The following is a 22787-nucleotide window of genomic DNA, read 5'->3' on the forward strand; positions in this document are numbered from 1 at the left end:
GGGCTTTTCTAGGGGAGGGAGAGCTGGCACAACGCGACGAGGGGGAGGGGGAGGGGGAGGGAGGGCTGTGAAAGAGGGGACAGAGGCTTAATTTTTTTAAAAAACTTATCTTTCGGGGCGCACGTGGCCCCTTTAAGACGCTGCAGGGCTTCCCTCGTCCCTACGCGTCGCCCCGCCTCCCTGCCGGCTTATCCCGGCAGGTCTAGCTCAGAGTTACCGGAAGAAGGAGGTTTACTTCAGAGCCGGTATGAGCATAATGAAGAACGTTCTAAAGAAGAGTGTGCTGGGGTAAAACGATAGAAGAAAAGGTATTTCGATTGACTGGGCTCAAGTTGCATTTTGTAACGTAGCAAGGGAGGATGCAACAATGCACTTAAACAACGGTGTAATGAATAGTGTAGATCCTGCCCAGCTGAAACTTTTCCAGTGCCTAATCTTACCCAATGGTGGTTGTAAACCTTGGTGTTGGTTGCTGATTGTCATGCTTGGTATATACATTCTCCTCCCTTAGAGGTTCATGAGATCCCTAGTATGGAGGTTCACTCAAATGCTAGTGTACACACATTTTGGCAATGTCTATGCATGAGAACTTTCCATTTGAGCAGGTATTTCATGCATAACAGTTGGATGTGTCTTGGGGGTAGGGACAGAGGGGAAATACTTAAATCAGATGGCTTGGATTCAGAGGCCTTGTTCAGGAGACACCTTAAACCATGGCTGTAGCCACAGTGAATAAGGCAACAAGTGCGTTTTCTGAACAGGGCCAGACTAAGTTAGTTGCGCTTTGGTCCCATTGAAAATTTAGTCATGACAGTTGCACCGTGTCCTGCTTGTGGGTTCCTGGTTGACAGCTGTTGGGCCACTGTGTGAACAGAGTGCTTGACTAGATGGACCCTTGGTCTGATCCAACAGGGTTCTTCTGATGTTCTTATGATAGTCCCAGTAATTGGGAAGTAAGTCCAACTAAGTCTGGACCCATATCAATATATTTTGAAGAGGGGTTGCTTGATTAATGTTAATGAGCATATAGTTATCTACCATCAGCCTCTAAGATAAGATAAGCTCAACTTTGGGCTGGTGCAAGACATTTTGCTGCCCCCTCCTGAAGTCCCCAAGGTTGGCCAAATTATTCTGGCACCCAAGACAGAAAATATCACAAGCACCTGCCCCTGGGAGGAAAAGAACAACAATCACAAATTAAATAATTAACAATTTGGTGCCCCCACCTCTCCCTCTCTTTCTCTGTGTGTGTATGTGTGTGTGTCACTCTGTGTGTGTGTGTGTGTGTGTGTGTGTGTGTGTGTGTCACAATTATCATGACTTACATTTAAGGGGCTGGATCCAAATTTAATTGAGACACATCAAAATCAATGGGACTTTATTTAGTCTGGATCCAACCAAATGTCTGTTTTCTGGCATGGTTGCCACCACCCTTCAGCTCAACTCTAACATCTTTGTTTAAAAGTAATCTCCACTGAGGTCAGCGGGTATCCTTTTCCTGGTAAGTGCGCTTAGGACTACAGCAGAATTGAGTTCAGTAACAGAGCATGGGGCTGCTGCTGCTGCCTCCTCTTCCTCCTCCTCCTCCTCTTTCAATTACAAGATGTTAATAAAAAGTGCTCCCTGTTCATCAGGCAACCAGAAGACAGCCAATTACACATTCAGCGCGTGTGCAGTGGCTCAACTTGACTGAAGATTAATTTGTAGGGCGCAAACGAGGAATGGTGATGCACAGAGCTCCAAGCAAATGGAACGATGTCAGGAGAAGGGCCAGTCTTCTGTGCTTCCAAGGCGAGGGGTGGCTGAAGCAGGAGGCTGTCACTCAAACAGAGCCAAAAAGATGGTCTCTCTTCATGTCACCCTCCATCTGCCACTCCTCAAAGTATTGCCTTACAAATGGTTCATCATCATCTTTTGTTTCAGTGCCTGCACTGGCTTACAGTTTGTTTCCAGGAACAATTTGAAGTATTGGGTCTAGGGTGGCCACTTATGCATCACGAGAGAGAGAGAGAGAGAGAGAGAGAGAGAGCACATCAATTTATATAAATGCAAATTTAGGAATAATTATTAAACTTTGTACTGAAACAGTCTTTAATGGAATGATGTGCGTGTTCTCCTAAATTACCTACCAGTTTCTTGGGAGTTAACACATGGTTAGTGCAAATGGATTTTCAGAGCCCTTATGACAGCTAAAAGACATATAGATGTGGACAAGCTGCTTGGACGAGTAAGGAGGACAACTTGTCCTCTCGATCCCTGTCCTTCTTGGCTGGTCACCCAGGGAGGAGATGCAGTTAGACTACAACTACAACATATTATTAATGCATCTCTCAGGGAGGGGAGTTTTCCACCATGTTTAAAAGAAGCAGTGGTACGGCCACTTCTCAAAAAGCCCTCCCTGGATCCCCTGGACCTTAATAATTATAGACCAGTATCAAATCTTCCATTTTTGGGTAAGGTGATTGAGAGGGCAGTTGCCTTCCAACTCCAAGCAGTCTTGGATGATACAGATTTTCTAGACCCATTTCAAACTGGCTTTAGGGCAGGATACGGAGTTGAGACAGCTATGGTCGCCTTAGTGGATGATCTCCGCATGAGTATTGACAGGGGGAGTGTGTCCCTGCTGGTACTTTTGGACCTTTCAGCAGCTTTCGATACCATCGACCATGGTATCCTTCTGGAACGCCTGAGGGCTTTGGGAATCGGGGGCACTGTGCTCCAGTGGTTCTGGTCCTACCTCTCAGGTAGATTCCAGATGGTGATGCTTGGGGATAGTCGCTCCTCAAAAAAGGAGCTGTTGTATGGCGTACCACAAGGTGCCATCCTATCCCCAATGCTGTTTAACATCTACATGAAACCGCTGGGAGAGATCATCCGGAGGCATGGGGCGGGGTGCTATCAGTATGCTGATGACACCCAAATATATTTCTCTATGCCTTCAGTAACAGCATCAGCTAAGGATAGTGTGTCTCCTCTGAATGAATGCTTGGAGGCGGTAATGGGCTGGATGAGGAAAAACAAACTGAAGCTGAATCCAGACAAAACAGAGGTGCTTGCTGTCAAGGGCTCTGACCTAGGTTTGGAGGTGTGTCAGCCAGTTCTGGATGGGGCTACACTCCCCCTGAAAGACTGTGTTCGCAGTTTGGGGGTGCTCCTGGATCCGTCACTCCAAATGACAGCCCAGATAGATGCGACGGCCAGGAGTGCCTACTATCAGCTTCGGCTGATACGCCAGCTGCGCCCCTTCTTAGAGTCAGAAGACCTAAAGACAGTAGTGCACGCGCTGGTAACCTCAAGGCTTGACTTCTGCAATGCGCTCTACATAGGGCTACCATTGTACCTAGTTCGGAAACTTCAACTAGTTCAAAATATGGCAGCCAGGTTGGTCACCGGTACACCTAGGGGTGACCACATTACACCAACATTAAAATCACTCCACTGGCTGCCAATTAGTTTCCGGGCAAAGTACAAAGTGTTGGTCATTACCTTTAAAGCCCTAAATGGTTTGGGTCCAGGTTACTTGCGGGATCGCCTTCTCCCATATAGTCCGCCCCGCACACTCAGGTCCTCTGGGGTGAACTTACTTCAGTCAGCTAAAACTAGGCTGACGTCAGTTTCCCAGAGGACCTTTTCTTCTGTCGCCCCCAGATTGTGGAATGGCCTGCCGGAGGAGATTCGTAAAATTAACTCTATGTGTGATTTTAAGGCAGCTTTAAAGACTAGCCTTTTCCGGCAGGCCTATCCAGATCAATGTTAAATCATGAATTTTTAAGATGTATTGATTCCTGTTCTAATGTTGTTCCCCGCCTCGATCTAAAAGGAGAGGCGGGTAAGAAATACATTTATTATTATTATTATTATTATTATTATTATTATTATTATTATTATTATTATTATTATATACTATTACATAGGGAGGATAAATGCTCACCTCCCATAATGCAACCGACAAAGGACTTAACAGTGCTATCAACATTTGAACAGGTGGTATATAGACGCCACTTGCGAGTGGATAAGTACAGGGATATATGGTCTGCTTTTCTTGAAACTTATGTATAACTCCCCCCCCCCCCCTTTCCTTTTCGTTAAGAATGATGTATCTGATGGTGGGAGGAAGATGATATTCCTATGTGGGTAATATTTCTCTCTCTCTCTCTCTCTCTCTCTCTCTCTCTCTCTCTCTCTCTCTCTCTCCCACAAGTCCCCTCAGAACCTTTCTTCACAATGCCTATCTCCTTTTCTCTCCTCACAATTAGGGGTGCTGTGAGTGCCTGACAGGGTCTAAGAGTCCAGAGGAGTCCCACATGCCCAGCCCACATTTGCTGAGCCGCTCACCCCTTTGGACTTGCTCATGAGCAACCATGCAGCCCTGTAATGTTGCGTAAATAGTTTCTTTACGGCCACCATTTGTGCAACATTACTTTTATGGAAATCCACTATTTGCATAGAAATGGTGGCTTGCTGTGTGTCTGGGTGTGTGCGTGTCAAGTAACAGTGGAGGTTTGACAAGCGCCTGAAGGAGAGCCTGCCCATCCCTACACCAGAGTTTTTTAAAAGCGAATTTTCCAACTGCACAAATGCCCTATCATCACACACACACACAGCCAAACATATTCTTTCTCTTTCATGACCGGACAGATTACCACCAACACTAGTAGCACTTTAAACTTAAAGACAGATTGACAGGGCCATATAGATACCCAAGAAGGATGACAGACCAAGAGAAGTTCACCACTAATGGTCACCTACAGCCCCCAATTGAAACCACTGTGACAGATCATCAGTGAACTCCAACCCATCATCAGCACAGACACTTCTCTCACACAAGCCTTGGGAGGCAGACCAGTCCTGGCCTACAGACAACCTCCCAACCTGATGAAGATACCAACCAGCAACAGCACACAGGACAGAGACACAGACAGAGGAAGCAGACCATGCAATAGACCCGAGTGCCAACTCTGCCCCCACGTCTATTCAGGCAACACTGTCACAGGACCCAACAACATCAGTCACACCATCAAGGGCTCTTTCACCTGCATTCGTATATAATTTGTGTTACATGCCATTCCTGACCTTGTCTATTGTTAAGTTCTTAATAAACACATACACATAACACGTCTTTTTTCTACCACTTTTTTCAACTGCACATTATTAGATTTCCAACTGCATGTTTTCCCCCAAACTGCACACTTTGTATCCAACTGCACAGTTAAAAAAAACCCTGCCCTGCACAATCCCCTCAGAACTTTTCTTCATGATCTCTCTCTCCACCCCTCCTTTTCTCTCCTCACGTTCCCCTCAGAACTACTCTCCTCTCTCAGAACCAACCCTTCTTCTGTAGCTCAAGATCAAAAAGGATTTAGCTATAGATATTCCACCAGAGGTCCACCCTGTTATGTGTATTTCCTTTGCTCCTTTGGGAAAAACCGACTACACCATCCAATTTCACTTCCAATATATGATCAAGAAAGAATGAAAATGAAAACCACATCCGTTTAGATATTAGATATTTCTCTAAGCAGCAACAGCAGCAAAACAATACCTCCCTTCCATTGTATCTATCACTCTGCAGCTTTATTACTTACATTAATCTTGCAGAGTGTGGGACGAAAATGTGCCCTTGAGACTATAAGCATGCACAGAAGTTTAACTACCACCTGCCAGCAGAGCTTTTTTTTCGAGCTTTTCAAAGAGACCCATGCTTAGTAAATCATTTAACAGCTATCTCATACCTACTGCGGACATCCAGTTGATCTTCATACTCTTACTGCATCACTAGAATTTTCAGACGAGCAAAATAGAATGGCTACTAAAACCAGATGTAAACAGCGTCATAAATGGGAGCTGTCCCTTACCAACAACTTTTGCCCAAAGCAATGAATAAGCTTCCTTATAAACACTGCAAACCTAAGAACACGTATTTGGAAAGACATCTTATTGACAAGGAATCAATGAGATAAAAATAATGGGAAATGATGGAGTCTAGAGAAGGTGTGGTTGGCACAGCTCCTTCCCTCATTAATGACACGCCTGAAGAGAGGGAAAGTCAGCCAGAAAGACTAATTGCAGCTGCATCAGACAACAGGGGAGTTGGATAAGGAGTGACTTTTTTGGGGGGGGGATTATTCCCTGCCTGATAAAATGGGGAAAATAATGTCTCCTTGAGGCCTGCTTCTACAATTTTATATGCCATTCCCTTGCTGTAAGCGTAGCCGAAAAAGAAGACCAGAGGACATAGATTTACATCAAATTTCTATATGCTAATTGATATGAATAGATGCAAATTTAGAAATATTGCAAATTTGAAATAATTAGAGATAGAGATCCAATACGCTCATGGGTGTGTGCAGCACATTTCACTAGGGTGTGCACCCAGGGATTTTATTTTTTGTTTTAAAAAGTTGAACGTTTATTGAATACTGATACATTATTTTTGGTCATTTATTTATTAAACCCAGTAGACACTGATGCCCTACTCCGCGTTTGGCTTACCTGACCATGGGAGGGCCATTGCAGATGGCTGGGGGGTGGGTGGGGTGATGAGCAGATGTTCCTCAAGCCCCAGCATTGGTGGGGCTTTGTGGTGACACTGGCCTTTTCATTCCTTCTGCCAGGAGCAATGATGCTCTCTTGGAGGCAGCAGTTCTTTGGCACGGTGGTGGAACAGCCAGAGGGACATTCCTTCTGTGTCTGGATCCCCTTCTGGATCCCTACTCAATGTCCCCCCTCTATTTGGCAGTTATTGCTTGAGACATTAGGGTGTGCTTGGGCACACCCGGCACAACCCCTTGTGCATGTCTATGAATGCATCTCACCATAGTGGGGAAGTCTGACTGGATGACCTGTATGCCTGTTCATTTTGCTGTACAGGTGCTGTTGATGGACAACTTCAAGCCCCTGATGGACTCCCTGCTTATGGTTATTTGATTTTAAACTGGACTTGGACCAGACAGCCCTTCAAATAGAGGAGACCTTCAAATAGAGGGCTGTCCTCTAACTGCAGTTCAGTTAGAGAATTGTCCTCTGTAAAGTAGGGCACATGGCACCCTGCCTGCCATTCAAGATGCAAACCATGTGAGATGATAATGCAGCAGGCATGTTCAAAGAGCATATAAAAGGCTACAATGCTGCCAGGGAATGGGGAAAACAGGTCCAGCAGGCATGAAGTGAGGACAAGGTTCCATTCTCCTTCAGTCTTGCTTGCTTGCTTATTTAATTATTTTAACATTTATATCCTGCCCTTTTGTGATAAGATCAAGCTCAAGGTGGCTTACGAATAAGAATATAATAAATCACACACACACAAATTCAAACACAAAAGAAACAAAGAGCATCATAAACAACACAACAACCCAGCAGCAACAGATTAATCACAAATTAGAGGCTCTGGCTGAAAGACGCTTGCCGGAATAGAAGATTCTTAAGAGCCCATTTAAAAGCAGGCCCGGCCTGTGTCAAACAAGGAGCCTACTTTACCTACAAATAACCTTAGCTCCCACATGTCTCAGAAGAGAGCCAGTATGGTGTAGTGGTTAGAGTGCTGGGCTGGGACTTGGGAGATTTGAGTTCTAGTCCCTACTCTGTCATGAAGCTCACTGGGTGACTTTTGACTCTCAGCCAAACCTACCACACAGGGTTGTTGTGAGGATAAAATGGAGAGGAGGAGGACTATGTAAGCTGCCTTGGGTTCTTTGCAAGAGGAAAAACCCAAGAGGGATACAAAACAAGAGGGATACAAACACAATAAAGAAAGATGATCAAGTGCCTTCATGGATTAGCAGTGACTGAGGAGTTACCTTAGATATTCCCTTACTCCCACTTACCCTACACCTGATCTGGATCATTGAACTCTGCCTAGAAAAGGCCACAGTTTTGAAGTACCATATATCCTTTAATGGGCTTTTACTCACCCCCATCTGTTTTCCCATGATTAAGTGCAGAAGGGAGGGGCTGTTATAAATTGAACTTGTGGACCATAGTTTAACTAAGTGTTGTCTGAAGAAAGAACTGCTTCATACAGCGCATAGTTAAACAGTAGAATTCACTACCACAAAGATGTAGTGCTGGCCACTAATTTGGATGGCTTTAAAAGGGAGTGGGATAAATTCCTGGAGGAGAAGGCTATCAGTGGTTGCTAATCCTGATGGTTAGGTGCTACCTCTAGTTTCAGAAGCCGTAAGCCTATATACACCAGTTGCTGGGAAACATGGGTGGGAGGGTGCTGTTGTACCATGTCCTACTTGTGAGTCCCTGGTCAAGAGCTGGTCAGCCACTGTGTGAATAGAGTGCTGGACTAGATGGACCCTTGGTCTGATCCAGCATGGCTCATCTTAAGTTCTTATGACCTTTTTCCATATCAGGACCAGGACCAGGTGTCCTCCTCAGACTTCCTGCCCAACTCTGTAAAACCTTTGCAAGTAGTGTGGGCTGGGTAGTCATGCATTCTCACGGTCTCTGAGATCTCGCAAGACTTTAGTGGCTGGAATCACCCAGAAGCTCTCTGCCTCTGGGTGTCTCAGCATGCACTTTGGGTGTATTACGTACCCCAAGAATCCTGTTCACTTCCAGTTCCCATTAGGTCCTCCTTTCATGATGTCAGTGAAGTTTCTGCCAGAATTCTAGGGTTGCTTCTAAACTTGGGGTACAATGGAGAAACATTAACATGTTTTATCCATATTTGTCCATAAAAATTGCTTTGTCTTTCCAGAGCAATACAGCTGGATGTTTATAGTTCTGTTGAGTCTTGTTCTTCAACTGAACAGAAAAAGTAGAGAGAAAGGTCTTGTAACCTGGACATATTTCCCTTCTTTACTTATCTGTGATGTCAGAAAGTTCTAAAGTAAAACTTTCACAATTTTCAGACATAATAATTCTCAGGACACATACCGTGGTTGAGAAATGTATTCAGCTTACGTCCTCAGGAAAAGAAACTCTAGCCAAAGAAAAATCAAGCAGAGGCGAAAGTAATGAGCTTTATTTGTGGTTGTTTGTCTTCTCCTCACCCTGTAGCTGTTAGTAAGAGTGGCTGAATAACTGAGTCCACAAAGTGAAGACTTGGCAAAGTAAACTTTACATGGCTGCAGAAAGCACAAACAAACACTGATACAAGAACTGGTCCTTTTCTGTTCAAAAAGCCCTGATTAAAGTAGCAAGACCATCTTTGGCTCCTTCTTTCTAGTAGGCCGTGTTTTAAGATTGTACCCAGGGGAGCTGATTAGCTCTGCACCATCGGTGTCCCCTTTGGGGAAACATTCTATTTAGTGTGCTCTCCTGCGATTGCTACTCCAACAGTAGCAACACCACCATAATAAATAAATTTGCATAGATACTGATCAGATCGAGTACCTAGTTTTTGGCTACAGAGCTAGCTCAGCACATTTTGCTGCTTGTGGCAAAGGAGAAAATGGTTCCTGCCTCTCATTTTTATGTACAGAAGCAAACTGGTCAGGTAGTCGAATCTCCCAAAAAGCAAAACAAAAAAATCCAGACCAGATCGCATGAAGGGCCCAATTCAGTGATTTATTAGCACTTGTGACCTATGTCACCGTGGGGCTAGCTCTATGTGGTGTGCAAACTCATAGAACAGAGCCCCAATGCATGTACTTAGTTACAAAAATAATTGTGTGTGTGTGTGTGTGGAGGGGGGCATTTTGATCTGAGAAGTTGCAATGGGAGGGGAGTCCCTTTGTGAGCCATTTTCAGCTTCAAATTGCCTTTTCTCCCAAACTGGGATTCCATCCAGATACATGTTTGAAAGGGCAGATATGTTTCAAACCTCATGAGGTGCTGAAAGCATCTGGGGGAACTCCCAATTTGGAATGGAGGAGCTCATGATGGGAAAGGGGTGAAGCACATGCTGGGCTCATCTACACCAAGCAGGATATTCCACTATGAAAGTGGTATATAAAAGGCAGGAGCCACACTACTGCTTTATAGCAATATTGAAGTGTAGTGACAACTGTTGGGCCCATTGACACATACCATATACCACTTTCATACCACTTTCATAGTGTTATATCCTGCTTGGTGTAGATGTGCCAATGGGCCCCAACAGTTGTCAGTGCACTTCAGTACCATTATAAAGCAGTAGTGTGGCTCCTGCTTTTTATATACCGCGTTTATACCACTTTCATAGTGTTATGTCCTGCTTGATGTAGATGAGCCCCCTGTTGCACTTATGGACCACCAAAATAGAGGAAATGCATCACCCAAAAAGTAGGCAAAAGAGGGTTCTAATTTGCATAAAAGTTGCATGCACTTATCTATATGTACAGGTGCAAATTTAGAAATAATTTCATAATTTAAATAGAAATACAGTACATCTCACCATAGTGTGCAAGACTGTGACCAGTGACATGGGTGCCTTATTTAGTCTGCTGTACAAGTGCTGTTGAGTGGCAACCTCAAGGCCCAACTCTTCCTTCTGATGGTTCTTTGTCTTTAATCCAGAGTCGGACTGGACAGTCCTTCAAATACAGGATGCCTTCGGCAGGTCTGGTGTAAAAGGCAAACATGGCTGGACACATGCAGAGAGGGTCTACTGACAAGAGCCCCCTAGACTTGCTCCTTCCCATCACCATTGCAACCTGCTTGTTCACCTGCCTTTCCCTCTGGCCCACACAACGGTGGTGATGAGAAGGTGGAGGCAATCCCAGGTAGAATCCTTTTGACATCTCCAGTTAAAGGGTCAGTAGCAGGTGATGGAAAAGGTCTCCATTTCAGACCCTGTAGAGTCACTGCCAGCCAGAGTAGACAATATTAGGCTAGATGGGCCAATGGTCTGATTTAATATAAGGCTACTTCGTGTGCTCAAGCAACCATATCACCATGAAATGCCAAATATCAGATGCTAATTCCATGCTAGGAACTAGTGCAATTGCAAATGCATGGGATCATAGAATAGTAGAGTTGGAAGGAGTTTATAAGGCCATCGTGTCTAATCCCCTGCTCAGTGCAGGAATTCACCTTAAAGCATCCCTGACAGATGACTGTCCAGCTGAATCTTGAATGCCTCTAGGGTGGGAGAGCAGACAACCTCCCTAGGTAATTGGTTCCACTGTCATACTGCTCTAACAGTCAGGAAGTTTTTCCTGATGTCTCCCCTCAGTATTCTCTGCTCCAGGCTAAACATGCCCAGTTCTTTCAGCCTCTCTCTTTGTTTCCAGACCCCTGATCATCCTCGTTGCCCTCTTCTGAACCCCCTCCAGCTTGTCTGCATCCTTCTTGAAGTGGGGTGCCCAGAACTGGACACAGAACTCAGGATTAGGTCTAACCAGTGGCGAATATAGGGGAACCAGTATGTTGCACGATATGTATTGCCTTGCTTTCTTTGACTCTATGATTACTTGCATCCTTTTGGATTCTGTTTGTCTGCTTTGAGTGCTTGCACAGCAACTGCTGTCAACTTTCCTGAAGGATACAGCAGGGAGATTGTTCCCCTTGATCACTCCCCTTCTCCTCATGCACCTGAAGTCATACCCAAATGTGAGCCCTGCACCTCCATGTACAATCACAATTGCGGGTATTTGTTTTCTAACAGATGGAAGCTCAAGCTGGCTCTCTGCCCCAGGTGTTAAGCAATCTCTGTAAGCAATTGGTTTTGCCAGATGTTGTTAAGACCAAACCCTGTCAGTAGCCTCTGGCCTATAGATTTCCATGTTTTGGTGGGGGAGGGAACAGCGCCAACCTGGTCTATCTGACTCAGACTCTTACATCAGGGAAGTTTACTGGCAGGCAGCGTTTTGATGCTTTCTCCCTGGCCTCCCTCTGGTTGATAACATAGCCACAAATTGCAAAGCGGAGGGTGTTAGAACTTAACTGCTCTGCTCTCTCAACTGAGATGAGGCCAGGCCAATATTACAGCATGCACTGCCAAGCCATTTTTATTTTTATTTTTAATGCTACTGTATCAGCAATTGCTCCCACAATACTTCCTGGAGACTTTCCACTGACAACACTCTAGAGCATAGGCACAAGTCCGTTTTACTAGTGAAACGATGCAAATCATTATGATGGATGGAATTTGTATTGGGAGAGGGACAACAGAGCCCTTTTTCATAGAATTAAGGATTTGGAAGGGGCCTTGAAGGTCATCTAGTCCAACCCTCTCTCTCCCACTTATTTCAGGATCTGCAATGCAGCTACAGCATCCCTGACAGATGGCCCTCTCAACAGATGGCTCCAAAACCCCTCCCACCCTGGTCACACTGCAGTTTGGTGATGCCTTTCTTAAAACGTGGCACCCAGAACCTGGCACATGTTTAATAACCAGCTAATTAGTTCAGTAAATCCAATGGAATACAGGAAGTTTCTGACTTCTCATGTTCATGTTGCCCATGCTTTCAAAGAAACATGCATTATGAGCAATGGAGCATCAATTAACTCACTTGGATTTGACTCCTCGGGGGTCATCATTGAGAATAAGTTCAGCTTCCAAAAGTTAATGAATCATCAACGTTTATATTTCAGAGAGAGATGGGTGCCTCTTTCTCTCTCAGTGTCCACAGCAAAGCAATCCTATACTCACAATACAGTGATTGTGGGTGAATATATTGTTGCATGTAGGCAGAACAGCCCGGAGAGGACAGGGGGAAATCACAAAAGTAGTAAATACAAAATAGTGGGGAAATGACAGGAAACCCCCCATAGTATCTCAGGAAATTCAGTCAGTTCCCACAAAACAATGACGGTGCAGGTGATGACACCAGAGACATGTAGGGCGCCACTGAATGCACAACAAGAAGAACATGTCCCCAGCACACATCCGCATCACCACACGCACCACACACGACATGACACCCAAACACCCTCCATTCTACAAGGCCCAGTAGCATAATCAACAGTATGCCTCCTATTGCAAGGCCCGAAACAGCACTACAAGCAAGGGTTCAAACCTCCTTATGCTCCTCACAACATGTACTAAGGTGAGGAAGAAGAAGTCCCAACACAGCACCCATGTAGCTCCCTGGGCAGGATGCTTCCAGAGAGCATCGACAGGGAGGGAAAGACACATTTGCCCAGCGGTAGGAAAAGGGCAGTTTGTACCTAAATGGGGAAATTTGCACAAAACAGCCTGGGAATGCATATGGGAGGTTGAGCACCTTGCTAAAATGTCTCTGCCTAGCCTAACAGACACCTCACCTTCGGACTCCAGGCACAAACACCCACACAAAACTCTAGTTCAACAACTGGAGGTGCAAAGAGAGAGTACAGATGCTATCTGAGTCGCTTGTCACCCTCTGCCTCATGGTAGGACCAGTTCTGTTCCCAAAGGAGCACCTTCTTCCCCTCTTTGCATGATGCAATATATAACCATTGCAACTTTCCCCAATGTCTCCTTACAATGCCAGGAATGTTCAAACACTATAGAGCTCCCCCAAGTTGAACTTGCTGAAGGTAGCTTAATGTGCACAGTGACATTATGAAAAGGGTTGAGAAGTCCTTGTTCTATGGATTGCTCATATTGCTCTTTCACAATCCTAGGATCTCCAACAAGTGAATTAATTATCAGTTGATTCATTCCACATCAAGAAAATGTATTTTGATCATCAGTCAAATTGTCATTTATGTTCTTTTAGAGAAAATTACTGGTTCCCAGAGAACATTAAAAAAAGGGTTCTTGAGTCATACTGTGCTTCTCAAAAAATATCATAGGTAATTACTAAAAGCAGTTGTTGTACCAATAAGGCAGGAGAAAAATGCCCGGGGGCTCCATTAATTACCCTTTTCTCTTTACAAATTATGTATTCATATAAAGTAGGACTCTGACAGTGTAATCAATATGACATAAAGAACAGTTTGTGTTGCGAACTTTTGTGATATTGGTTCCGGAGAATAAAAACAGGCAAAGCAATTGTTTTTATTGGACAGACCTCCATGACTCGAATAATGTAAAAGCTTTCTTTTCAATCTTACAAGGCCATTTTTATAGCAGAAGTAAAAAGTAGAAAAGAAATCTCAGTGAATTCAGTTCCATTAAATCTGAGTTTTGCTACTGGTCTTTTGACTTCTGGAATATTGTGGCTATATACCTCTTAGCAACGAACATTTTGCATACTTAAGGAGTTGCAAAACTATTTTCCCATTTTGATTTCCACTTAGGAAGTGGCAATTTTGGTGGACTAGAAATCATTCTCATTACACACGTAACATCCTAAGCACAAGTACTTACAAGTAAGTCAATGGGTTTTACCCTCTAACAACTGTATTCAGGATTGCAGCCTTAGGGTGTGCAAATATCCAGTTCTTTGAACCTCTTCAGTTCAATTGTTTTTTTTCTTGGATGCTATTGCTTCAACACCATTATTTCTCTATCTGGTGCAACTTTCCCCTTCTTAGTTATATGTTCTGCCAATTCCTGGCAGAGATCTTCCAGTCCATAGCCTTGAAGGAAACAGCTTAGAGCTTCCTTTCCAATATCCCAGCTATTTTATCCATCTTTCAAACAATTTGTCTTGTAGATTTCAGGGGTTTTTTAAAGCAAATTTTCCAACTGCACAAATGCCCTGTCAGACACCCCCGCCCCAGCCAAACACATTATTTTAGCTTCATCACACCAGCGTTATAGTTTGCAATCACTGTGAATTGCGTGCGAAGGACTCCGAAGTTTTCCAGTTTATAATCTGCTTTGACTGTGAAGCAATCCCACGCATCCTGCTTTAATTGTGCTTCTTAGCCAAAAGAACCTACATATTTTACTACCCCTTTAGGAGTGAATCTTTTGTTGTTCTCCGAGCGGCCACTGGGGGTGCAGGAGGATGATTTGATATGTTTAAAGTACAAATTAAACAAATGCTTACATTTGCGTATATTTTAAAGATAAAGACATCAAAATTGGTACAGTAATATATATTAAGGAGGACTTTAAGCATACCAAATTTGAATCGGATTGGGTCATCCGTTGGTTTTTTTATGATTTTTTTTACATTTCTCCCCCTTAAACACTTTTCCTGGTATGCAAAGGATCTTAGGAGTGCCGCCACCTGGGGTGTGATTTAGCTAAAAGCAACAAGAACAATGACAGCTTTACACTATGGGGATAATTTGAGGGAAATGGGTACATAGGATGAAGCTCTTTCTCTTTCACAACTGGACAGATTATCACCAACACTAGTAGCACCTTAAACTTAAAGACAGATTGACAGGGCCATATGGATACCCAGGAAGGACAACAGACCAAGTGAAGTACACCACTGGCTGTCACCTACAGCCCTCAGCTGAAACCATTGCTATGGATCATCAGTGAACGCCAACCCATCATCAGCACAGACACTTCTCTCTCACAAGCCTTGGGAGGAGACCAGTCCTGGCCTACAGACAACCTCCCATCCTGAAGCAGCTGCTAATCAGCAACAGTACACAGGACAGAGACACAGACAGAGGGACCAGACCATGCAATAGACCCAAGTGCCAACTCTGCCCCCACATCTACTCAGCCAATGCTGTCCCAGGACCCAACAATATCAGTCACACCATCAAGGGCTCTTTCACCTGCATCCTTATATAATTTGTGTTACATGCCATCCCTGACTTTGTCTATTGTTAAGTTCTTAATAAACACATAACATGTGTCTTATTTTTGTCACCACTTTTTTCAACAGCTCATTATCAGATTTCCAACTGCACATTTTCCTCAACTGCACATTTTGTGTCCAACTGCACACTAAAAATGACAACCTGGTAGACTCTTCTTTGTCATCTTTGTCATCTTCTCTGAATCCTTTCCTGGTTGCTAGTGTCCGTCTTGAACTGTGATACCCACAGCTGAGCACAGATTCCGCCTTGCCAGCATCAAACAGAATTAAAATGGCATGCATCAGGTTGTATTACACAGCTTCACAGGTGATAAATTAGACAATTAAACTGTCACAAGAATAGAATATATTGTGCAAAACTCCGAGTTTCGGCACTAGAAATTATGCTTCTATTTTTGGTAGCAGCCCTCTATTGCTTTACTACTATCTTTACATTTACATAGCAGTCTCTAGTTGAAATTATTGTTGTTGTTATCGATATTATTACTATTATTTGCTGTGGCTCCTGAAAGCAGAAAATTGTCTTAGCAGCTTGCACAAGGCAAATATAGAGAGTCACTGAGAGCAATTTACTTTTTAAATTTACTTTTTCCTGTTCTTTTGTGTGTTTATTTTGCTCAGAATACAATCCTTCTTTGCTTAAGGTCCCAGTTACCCCAAGATATTTGTTCTGGGTATTTATGCATGTCAAAGTTAAAAGGGGAATTTTCCCACTGATTGGCATAAAGGTCTGTGCAACTGGCTGCTGATCAACATGAAAACTGCTGCTTGACCTCCTCCTGGGTATTCTTTTATCCCTTTAACGTTATTAATAGCGAACTGGAAAAGGTATTTCGTGGAGTTCTTTCATATTACAGGAAGACAGCTCCCTCCCCTCCTTCCTCTTAACAGAAGAGCTTTCGTTTAATTTAGAGATGTTATCTTCAGTAATAAGGGCAGGGTAAGGAAGCGGATTTTGAGGTAACGTTAAAATGAAGAAAATTGTGAATTATTTAGTTTATTGTTGTATTTTTTAAACCCGTGTTGGATTGGGGTGGTGAGGGACAGATTTTTCTGCCTCAGACACTAAAAGGTCTTGTGTTGCCAGTGGATATGTTCTTTGTCCTATATTGTACCTCCCCTACCAGGAAATGAGGCAGGGATAACTCTAATTTCCCCCACCCCACCCCAGGCCCTCTTCTGTGGCAAGGAACATAGGAAGCTGCCTCATACCAAGTCAGATTTTTAGTCCATCTAGCCCACTATTGTTGTTGACACTGACTGGCAATGTCTCTCCAGGATTTCGGTCAGGTGTTTCTCCTAGCCCTACCTGAAGTTATGGGGCATTGAGCTGTGGACCTTCTGCATGCAAAGTGTGCGCTCTACCGTTGAGCTATGACCCATTTATTTATTTATTTATTTAATTACATTTATATACCGCCCCACAGCCGAAGCTCTCTGGGCGGTTTACAACATTTAAAAATAGTAAACATTAAAAGTATACAATTTAAAACACACACACACACACATAAAAACAGTATAAAAACAACAGTATCCATTTAAAAACAACAATTGTGGGGTCCATTAAAAACAAACTTAACGTTGTTAAATGCTGTTAAAATGCTGTTAAAAATGCCTGGGAGAAGAGAAAAGTCTTGACCTGGCGCCGAAAAGATAACAATGTTGGCGCCAGGCGAGCCTCATCGGGGAGATCATTCCACAGTCGGGGGGCCACCACTGAAAAGGCCCTCTCCCTTGTTGCCATCCTCCGAGCTTCCCTTGGAGTAGGCACTCGGAGGAGGACCTTAGATGTTGAGCGCAGTGTACGGGTAGGTTCATGTCGGGAGAGGCGTTCCATCAGGTATTGTGGTCCCAAGCCATGTAGGGCTTTATAGGTTAAGACCAGCACCTTGAATTGGGCTCGGAAACATATAGGCAGCCAATGCAAGCGGGCCAGAATCGGTGTTACATGCTCAAACCTCCCTGTTCCAGCTATCAATCTGGCCGCCGCATTTTGCACAAGCTGCAGCTTCCGGACCGTCTTCAAAGGCAGCCCCATGTAGAGGGCATTGCAGTAATCTAATTTGGAAGTTACCAGAGTATGGACAACTGAAGCTAGGTTATCCCTGTCCAGATAGGGGCGTAGCTGGGCCACCAACCGAAGTTGGTAGAAAGCACTCCCTGCCACCGAGGCCACCTGAGCCTCAAGTGACAAAGATGGTTCTAGGAGAACCCCCAAGCTACGAACCTGCTCCTTCAGGGGGAGTGCAACCCCATCCAGAACCGGTTGAACACCCCCCATCCGATCAGAGGAACCACCCACCAGCAGCATCTCAGTCTTGTCTGGATTGAGCTTCAGTTTATTAGCCCTCATCCAGTCCATTGTCGCAGCCAAGCACCGGTTCAGCACATCCACAGCCACACCTGATGAGGATGAAAAGGAGCAGTAGAGCCCATCCCCCCAAATGCTATGACCAGGCATTTATAGGCACAAAAATCTACATTTGTACACATCCAAGTCTGACTCAGCCCCTCCGTTCCTACCATCAATGACTCACTGCTTTACAAGATACATCTAAAGATGCATGAACAGGTTCTCTCAGGGTCTGTTTGTATTTCCAACCTCTCTAAAATGCCCTCCTTTGTGAAATTTTGCATGGCCTTCGAATGGCTAGCATAAATTCAAGATTAAACCTGACCATGCTGCAGAGGCCCCGGAAGGCCTCTGCCCTCCTACACCAGCAAGCTGTTTTGGTGTTATTCTTAAGATATAGGCTCCTGAAACCAGGGAAGGCCCACAAATGAAGTAGGACGAGGTGCCCGCATCAGGTGGTGGAACAGGAATGGCAAATTTACAGTTCTGCCCTGCCCTCTTTTGTAGAGTGACCAGATACAAAAGAAGGCAGGGCTCCTGCAGCTTTAACCGTTGTGATGAAGAGGGGATTTCACCAGGTGCTGCATGCATACAAATGACACCTGCTGAAATTCTCCTTTCAATACAACTTTTAAAGATACAGGAGTCCTGTCCTCCTCTTCATATGGTCACCCTAAGGGAAAGGGAGCCTAAGGGTTTTTCTAGCCCACTGGGCTGGCCCACTGGCGAAGGAGAAATGGAGCTGGTTCCCCAGCACTTTGGCCAAGGACCCAATGATGACAAGGAGGGGGCCCCTGGCCTTGATGTCATGCCTCCAAATAGAATCCGGCCCATGGGCAGGGATGTCCAAGGGGGCAATCCACCCCCACATCTCATATGGTTCCTCACCCTTGACTTAGAGACAGAAGCACAGTCTTTCCCCACTTTGGGACTCCCTTCTTATGGAGGATAATGGCTTTCTATCACACATGTTGTGATGTCAGCTGAAAACCTTCTTAGTTCACAGGCATTTGCATATGTATATTTAAAAAAGCTTATATCATTCATTGGTGGAAGATAGATAGCGCCTTTAGAGTTCTGACTGGTTCTGAGTGAAACCTGGAGCAGATTCACCATCGCATTGATATCAGAGCCAGTAGCCCCCACTGAAAGCCTCAGGAAACAGGACATGGGAAAGACCCTCTACCTGAGACCCAGCAGAGCTGCTGCCAGTCAGTGTTGACAGCCCTGGGATAAATGGACCAATGATCTGACTCAGTATAAGGCAGCTTCCTATGTTAGTCTTTTGTACTGGCCATTTATCGCTACCCATTTACCTCTGTAAATGATTTCTCCATCCATTTGCACGAAGATGTCAGAGATCTCATCTTGAAATATTTTCTTGGTAGAAAATAACATTAATTAGGTTCCCCCTGTCTGACTGTAGTTAAAATACTTTTCAACTGGAATTTAATTATAGCCACCTTAGAAGGTTTTTCAAAAAGAGCTATCAAGTATTTCAAGGGAAGTATAAGAAGTTGGGTTTTCAATGGCTCACTTAGCACTACTGCAAAAAAAAAAGTTTTAAAAATATTTTGAGCTGGTGGTTTGGAATTACAAAGGAAGACCTCTAGTTCTGATTACTAATTAAGTCACATTTAGCACCAATAAAACTTGAAGGTTATGAGGAAGCTCGACAAGGCAACGCGTACTGTGTTCAGTACATTTTTGCAGCATAATTATATCTGTATTTTCATATTATAGTTATTAGCTTGCCAATACTCAGCAGGGGGAAAACCACCATGAACACTCATAGTGATGGGGTACGTGATGATATCTCTATGTGTAAAATGTTCAAAGAGTTTGAAAAACATTGGACTAGATATTTATTGATTGTCTCACGCTACACATTTTAAACATACGTTGTCTCACTGCAGCTAAGTTATATTCAGAATTCTGGGTATTTGTCTATTTTATTTAGTTAGTTATTAAGACATTTGTATCCCGCCCCATATCACAAGGATCTCAGGGCAGCGTGAATTCTGTGTTGCTCCAGAGGACAGAACTAGAACCAATAGGTGGGAATTGCAGGGAAGCAGACGTCAGCGAAACATTAGTACTTGTTTTCGACATTCAAAGTACACTATTATTAATTTATTAAACATAGCAAGGTTTGCAGTTAAAGAGGCTCAGCTTAGAACTGCGATAGAGGACAATGACCTGGCTTAGGATATGGGCCGCTATAATTCATATCCTGATTAATTAATGGAACTGCAATTATACTGTTTTTATACTGATGTTTTTATGTTTCTGATGGTTTATAAATTTTGTATACTTTTTATTGTTTACTGTTTTAACTTTTGTGAACCGCCCAGAGAGCTTCAGCTGTGGGGCGGTATATAAATGTAATAAATAAATAAATAAATAAATAAATGAAATTAATATATATTATTGTGACCGAACTACTACAATACTCTGTTTTATAGTGTACCTTGAGGTGTCTATTGTTTCTGTTGCTGATGTTGGCTAAAACCTATTTTGGTTGCATAATAAAGATTTGGACATTTATTTATTTATTTATTAGATTTCTGTACCACCCCATAACTGAAGCTAGGGAGCGGTATAGAAGTGTAATTCAGTTTACAAAATGCTGTTTACAAAGGATTAAAACATTAAAAATGGATATGCAAACTTTTAAAACATAAAAACATACACACAATGCACAGTATATACACACCTATTTTTTTCTTCCTGGTTTGCCTCCACAATTTCCACATCCGTTTCATTAGTGTATCAAGCACTAGTCACTTTCATGTGCGTGCATTCTTGCACTATTTTGCCTTGTTTACCTTTTCACCTGTGCCGGCTCACACTTCCTGGTATTGCTACTGCGTTTGCCCCACCCCACTCCTTTTCCTTCCCCCTCCAGTTCATTGGTTCTTGTGGTTGATGGACATTGTGGTGGACGTGGGCGCCTTCCCCCTCCTTTGCTCTGGTTTTGTTGTCTACTGTTTTAACAATTTAGCGTTTGATTGATTAGGCACCGTTTCTGCCTTTCGAGGGGGAGAAATAGCAATGAGAGACCAATGAGAGTGGGGTTGGAACAGCGGAAGTACGTCCAAGCGACTCAGTACAAGCCTGGTCATTCGAGCAACTCAGCACACCCTCCTCTTTCGTCAGCAAGACAGACGCCCCCAAGAAGGGAGGTTCTGCGATGGCAATACATGAGGACTGAAGGGCGGTTTTATCCCGCATGGAGAAAAATGCTGCACTTTCCCCACCCTAGAAAAAGATGGAAAATGGAAGGGAAGGGCGAAGACAATTGTAGGACAGGGATGACATCATATGGGTGTCATTATTATTATTATTATTATTTATTTATTTATTTATATAGCACCATCAATGTACATGGTGCTGTACAGAGTAAAACAGTAAATAGCAAGACCCTGCCGCATAGGCTTACATTCTAATAAAATCATAATAAAACAATAAGGAGGGAAAGAGAATGCAAACAGGCACAGGGTAGGGTAAACAGGCACTGGGTAGGGTAAAACTAACAGTATAAAGTCAGAACAAAATCAAGTTTTAAAAGCTTTAGGAAAAAGAAAAGTTTTTAGTTGAGCTTTAAAAGCTGTGGTTGAACTTGTAGTTCTCAAATGTTCTGGAAGAGCGTTCCAGGCGTAAGGGGCAGCAGAAGAAAATGGACGAAGCCGAGCAAGGGAAGTGGAGGCCCTTGGGCAGGCGAGAAACATGGCATCAGAGGAGCGAAGAGCACGAGCGGGGCAATAGTGTGAGATGAGAGAGGAGAGATAGGAAGGAGCTAGACAGTGAAAAGCTTTGTAGGTCATGGGGCAAAACAGTAAACAAGGCAGGATAAATGTGTGATAAAACGCTGGTGTGATGGAGCCCAAAGACAACATACATCTATAAACAACTTTGAGCCAAATCTAAAAAACTCATCACATGCTACTAAATGCCTGGGAAAAGAGAAAAGTCGTTACCTGGTGCTGAAAAGACAGCAATGTTGGCACCAGCCAGGCCTTGTTTGGGAGATCATTCCACAATTGTAGGGCCACCATTGAGAAGGCCCTCCCCCTTGTTGCCTTCTTCCAAGTTTCCCTTGGAGTACACTCCCAGAGGAGGACCTTAGATGTTGAGCGTAGTGTATGGGTAGGTTCGTGTCACGCACTCTCACACATGACACAAGACTCGACAACAATGGGCCATGCAATTGAACTCCATACATTCACAATTGATTGCATAACAGAAAGCATGCCTTAATGCAGCCTTTCCCACCTGGTGTCCTCCAGGCTTCTTGGACTGCAACTCCCATAATTCCCAGACAGCATGGCCAAATGCCTGGAAATTATGGGAGTTGCAATCCAACACATCTAGAAGCTATCAGGTTGGGGATGTCTTGCCTTAATGGGCCACCTGGTTTGTCATTATCACTCATCCCATTTGGAATGCCTTAAGCCAATGCCAGGCGCATTGTTAAACATGATGGAGCTGCTCTTTACCTATGACTGTGCGCACCTCATGGAGGCAGTGAGCTTTGTTTTCATTTGGCCCACTCTTTCCTGGAAAAGAAAATGGACTCATTTAAGTGTGCTGTGCTGAACTATATGATAACAGCTTTCTCCTTAATAGCAAGCATTTATCACGTCTTATCTCATTAACAGCTTTGTTTTAACTAAAGAGGGGTATTTTTTTTTAATTAAAAAAGGCGGAATATGCATGGCGAGAGCAAGTCAAATAGGCAGCTACAAAGGGAAAGGTTGGTGCTGCACCTTTCTTTCTCCACGAGGGAATTTTCATTGTGATTCATGGTGCTGCTTCTAGAATCTTCTTGTGGTGAGGGGGGAGGGGGGTTAATTGCTCCAGGCAAAATCTAGATCTATCTGTTTTAGCTGTTGCTGATA

Source organism: Elgaria multicarinata, chromosome 5, assembly GCF_023053635.1.
Source record: "Elgaria multicarinata webbii isolate HBS135686 ecotype San Diego chromosome 5, rElgMul1.1.pri, whole genome shotgun sequence".
NCBI lineage: Eukaryota > Metazoa > Chordata > Lepidosauria > Squamata > Anguidae > Elgaria > Elgaria multicarinata.